Genomic DNA, 6000 nt, shown 5'->3' on the forward strand with positions numbered 1-6000 from the left:
TATTGTCACTGATCCAAAAAAAAACAAACAAAAAAAACAAAAAAAAAAAAAAAAAAAATTTGGGGAAAAAAAAGCAAAACAAAAAAAATGCAGAATGATATGTACTTGAATTGAAGGAAGCACCTGATTATGTGTAGTGATCTCAGGCTCCAGCGTGGAAGGAATAAACTGAGGTACGAATTGTATTTTCAAAGACTGCACAAGCAACATCACAGGACACGATGGGAGCAAAACCAAACAGGAATGTGCAATAAATGCTGTAGGCTTACTCAAACCTGCACCTCTGTTTGTGCTCGTGTTGTTTGTGTTCAGCTTCACTCTGTCATTCAGTACACCTTACTTTCCAAATGGATCGTTCATCTCTCATCATCTCTGATTTAGCTGCTAATCATTTACACAATACTTCAAATCTGCAGTATTGTTCTCATGGTCACTGAACGCTATCTAGTTGTCTTGTAGCTATGTGAATCCGTGATTGTGATTGCAGTGCCATGGTTAAATTTAACTGGCTAAACTAACACGAGCTAACATTTAGTATGCAGCTTGTTACGTAGCTATGCTACGTCAGATCATTCCAGTGCAATTCACCTTTCTAAAACACTATTGGTAGTAATGTAGTAATTCTTTCTTCTACTTTTTTTTTTTTTTCACTATAACAACATATAGTAAACCTTGACTGCTAATTACCATCAATTGGACTAGTCCTGTCCTATGTTCCCCAGGTTAATACTCTGTTAAAGCGCACCTATTATGATAAATGGTCTGCACTTACATAGCGCTTTTATCCAAAGCGCTTTACACTGTGTCTCATTCACCCATTCACTCATACACCAGTGGTAGCAGAGCTGCCATGCAAGGCGCTAACTTGCCATCGGGAGCAACTCGGGGTTCAGCGTCTTGCCCGAGGACACTTCGGCATGTGGAGTCACGTGGGCTGGGAATCGAACCACCAACCCTACGATTAGTGGACGACCCGCTCTAGCACCTGAGCCATAGCCGCCCATATTATGGTTATGAAACGTGCCTAATTTTGTTGTAAAGGTCACATACAATAGATTTACATGCGTCCAAGGTCAAAAAACACTTTAATGTGCTCATAATTTAAACTGCAGCATTACTTTATTCCCCCAGCCCCCCCGAGTGTCACAAACGACTCGTTCAATGATCCGTTCTAAAGGATTCGTTCTAAACTCCTCCTTTCATACTCTGTTCTGATTGGTCAGACGTCCCTGTCTGTTGTGATTGGTCTAACGCTGTCAGCGAGCAGCCGATGAAGATCAGAGGCGGGGTTTTTTGTTCCAAGCCTACGTAGGTTAGTACAGGAAGTGAAGTCTGGAATCACTAACGACTCGTTTCAGCTGTTCAGAATCGGTTCCTTCTTTTGGGAGTCGATAACTCCATTTGTCGTGCGCTTTGATTTTTGAAACTTTGCAGACTTTTTATAGTCACAAACAGCTACATATATAACACACTACAAGAAAGGTAATATTTGAAAAAAGAAAAAAAAACATAATCGGTGCACTTTAACACACATTAAGTAAACTTTTCCAAAGGTTTACTGAGGTAGTCAGGACTCATTTTCCCAGGGCCCTATTAACTTTATTACCTTTTAACGTTCAACACCAATGATATATTTAAATACATGTCAACAACATTAGTTAGTTTAAAGTCCTTCCCTCATCCACACTTGCACTTTATGAACTCGGAAAATGAACTAGGGTGCATACGCTGAACCTTCATTTGTGCTGCTCTAAAAATAGCTGTTAGTCTACATTCATACAGTTCAACTCTATGCATGAACAGTAGTGAAATGTGCACACTAAATTGAATTAATGCCATACTGTAGACTGTAAAACACGGTAAACGTTCATAAAAGGAACAACCATGTGTTCATTATGTGCCATATAAATCTGGGAAACGTAGATCTATACACTCCCATCCTGTAGCTAAGAGGCTGTGTATGCCACTTGCTAGCTAGCATTTTTTTTTTTTTTTTTAATTAGCCAGCTACCGAGGTACGTTAGTCAACTTATTCTTCAGTACAAGAGGTAATATTTGTAGAAAAGATTAAACAATATAAAGCATAAAGCATCCCTTCAGTGTAGTATTGTGCCGAAAGAGGAATAAGTTAACTGCTAGCTGCTAATGTTGTAGCTGTGTTTTTCAGTCATGTTTGTATGCAACTTCCAGGCTCATGTCAATCAGCTAGTTTGCTAACTATGCTACGCAGCGCCACTCTTTACAAGAGCTGTGAGTGAAAATAGTCACTTCGCAGGAAGGCCATATATTGATATGTTGTGTATGAAACCTCTTTCTGGTCATCGTCTTCAAGATAATTAAGATTTACTATGGAGAAAATGAGCATTATTACGAAAGTCACGTCACAAGTTCAAAACATATTTCAGTTGGAGCAACTTTGAAAAGGTCGGTCTGTTTAACGAGATTAAAGATAATGCTACCGACTCGTAAATTGTATTAAATGTTGGGTAGGACTGTGCTTTATTTTATTTTATTTTTTTTAATGCAATAATGATTATTATTATTTTTAACCTATATCCTCCTAGTGCTCTGAAGCTGATTTATCCAGGTGCTGCAGCTCCTCAATTATTTTCTTGCTGAGTTTTTCAGCTGTATTTTTTTGTTGTTGTTGTTTTTTGTTTTTTTTTTTAATATCAGAGGCACAGGTGCTCTGCTTAGTTTTATCACGAGAGCTGGTTGGTACAGTGTGTTCCTGTTCAGCTCACGACAAAAGGGCTTCTGGACAAAAATGTTGTTTGGTTCACAGAGTCCATTTCACAAATGGCTCCTCTTCAGACGTATCGAGACACACAAGACAGCTTAAAGATAAAGAAATCCAAACTGTCCCTGTACAAGTTTTGAATTCATTTAATACTTGGTCCAGCACATTACAAGCCAAAGAATATTTTATATTATATTTTAGCTAGATGATACAAAAATATAGCTAAAAATAGTGATGTGATTAATCATACAGACCTTCCTAGTAAGCAATATTGTGAAGGTTTATTTGTGTAAGACTTACAGTAAGAGAAAGTAACCTGACAGTTCAGGACAGTATGAGCTGTACTCAGCGTTGAGTTAAGTGCACATAGTGAAGATTCCATCCATGCATTTTCTATACCTCTTATCCTACACAGGGTTGCGTGGAGCCTGGAGCCTATCCCAGGAAACTTGGAGCACAAGGCAGGGGACATCCTGGATGTCTACACATTGGACAATTTGGAAATCAGCCTACCATGCATGACTTTGGACTGAGGGAGGAAACCGGAGTACCCGGAGGAAACACCTGAAGCACGGGGAGAACATGCAAACTCCGCACACACAGGGCAGAGGCGCCTCACACCTCCAGGGTTGGGGGTTCGATTCCTGCTGCTGTCCTGTGTGTGTGGAGTTTGCATGTTCTCCCCGTGCTGCGGGGGTTTCCTCCGGGTACTCCGGTTTCCTCCCCCAGTCCAAAGACATGCATGGTAGGCTGATTGGCATGTCCAAATGGTCCATAGTGTATGAATGTGTATGTGATTGTGCCCTGCGATGGATTGGCACCCTGCCCAGGGTGTACCCCGCCTTGTGCCCCATGCTCACTGGGATAGACTCCAGGTTCCTCACGACCCTGTAGGATAAGCGGTATAGAAAATGGATGGATGGATGGTATTCAGACCTCAAACATAACTACAGACTTAAGTTTGCGTCGTTTACTTGTGCGGGATGGAGTTTCCTGAAAACAGAGGTGAGGTGTGTCTCAGTTAGGTTTAATTTGATGTAATCACAAATTAATATCACACTGAAAATTAGGGCTGTAAATACACACACAAAAAAAAAAAAAAAACCTGGAATGACACGGAAATATATTTTAATCCTATTCCATTTGACACAAAACTACACAAAGGTGATTTTAATCATCTGAACGCCGCGGCCAGAAAATCAACTGAAGACACAGGAACTTCCACACTTACATTTTGAAGAACTTTTAGACTCTGAACAAGGCCCTAGGATGAAACACCTTGGCAGGAAGGGTGTAGGTTAGAGTCTAAGTCATGCAGGCCGTACAACATACATATCGTCAATAAGGTATCATTCTCCATGATGAAGATTTGTCTATGAGTTAGACCAGCTTCATGGCAGAAAGCCCCCTAATTGATCCCAGAGCACAAACCTGGTTCTGTTGATGCCTTGCACAATGGAGAGAAAGATTGAGGGATGGGTTTTAACTTGCCAGCTGCCAAACGAACTCTGCGGTGCTAGGGGAAAATTATAATTTAATAGACAAGGGTGTGTTGGTTGGAAGCAGCAGCATGAACCTTTATACCGTCAAGCTTTGTCTAAAGTAAAGAGAGAAAGTGCATTATGCATACTTACGTTTCCGTACACAAATGGGAAAGAAATATGCCATTTTAGCATTCGACTGTTTTACATAGCATTTAACTAGCATGTTTACTGCGGCGTAGAAAGAGAATTTTCGCACTGCTTGAGTCTTGTGCTCAGATATCAAGCCAAGAAGCATCAAGTGAAAGCAGTAAACAAACAACGCTGGGCACCAGGATAGCAGTAAATAATTTCCCTCGTATCTGCTCATCCTCTGAAGATTATTTCTTCTTCAACCAGACGAAATAAAACGGGACAAGGCCAAACAAACCCAGCACTGATAAGGCAACAGGCGTATTTTGCATGCCCGGAGTGGTGCTGATTTGATTTGCAGCATTGGCGTGGAGTCTAGGGTTGATTTCTGACTGACCCTTCAGATGTTTACAAGCCGTGAAGGATGGCACGGCATGAAAAAGAGCAAGAAGACTTGCTTTATCGCAGGCATTATGTTCTCTGCTACATATTCATACTCTTTAGCTGCCTCTTCATTTAAAAACAAGAACACCATCACCAAGGCTCTCAGTTCCTCTATGACACTGATAATGGCAAACCTGTTAAATAGTCATGTGCATCCCAAATACATAGGAACAGAAATGCGAATGTGTGTAGACAATATGAAAATTTGATGCTTTATGATGCGCTAAGTTCATGCTTAAAGGCACATTTCCCTGTTGTGAGAAATAACATTAACAATATGGGGGGGGAAAAAAACACACAAAAAGCATCGAAGGGAAAGCTGCAAGTTGAATTTCTCCACCATAGGAAAGTCTTCCGAATGGAGGATGTTGTGGTTTTGCGGTTTCTCTGGAACAAAAGGAAGTTTAACATCTTATTCCCATCAAGAGAAAGTGAAGGAGTGAAGAAAGGATTGTTTATGGCTGCTATAAGGTAAGGAAGTAACTCCTTTCCAGAAATAACACAACATTTAAATGTAACTATAAACAGATAAATATATATATATATATATATATATATATATATATATATATATATATATATATATATATATATATATGACATTGCTTTCTAATAAATACAAATTATAATCATTGGTGAATTTCCATGGCATAAGAGGAATAAAAGACTGTGGGGAGTAAAGCATCCTGTCGTTGATTATTTTTCATCTATCTTTCTTTATATATATACATATATAATATATATTTGTATGAATAAGAAAGAGAAAAACAGAAGGAGCAGTATAATGTCCTATTGTGCTGCAGCAGAGAAAGAGAGGGAGGGAAGAATGAATGTTCTGCATAGACCTGTGTCTATGGTTGGCTGATTAGGTAAGCATCTCTCTCTCTCTATCTCTCTCTCTCTCTCTCTCTCTCTCTCTCTCTCTATGTGTCTTCTCTCTCTTTCTCTGTCATATTTCGCCAGCTCTAGCCAAGCTTGCAACAAGCAACATGAATATTTCAGGCCTGTTGCATCAACACCGGACTGTAGCAGATTGTGGCTGACTATAAATGTTTTATGGCACAGCACACTTGAGGACAAAATGTATTTTTGGACATCTTTTTTTAAAAGCTCAGTAGGGAAGGAGGCACACACACTCTTGACCTCTCTCTCTCTCTCTCTCTCTCTCTCTATCTCTCTCTCTGTGTCACGCTCTCTCATTGT

This window comes from Ictalurus furcatus, chromosome 12, assembly GCF_023375685.1.
Source record: "Ictalurus furcatus strain D&B chromosome 12, Billie_1.0, whole genome shotgun sequence".
Lineage (NCBI taxonomy): Eukaryota > Metazoa > Chordata > Actinopteri > Siluriformes > Ictaluridae > Ictalurus > Ictalurus furcatus.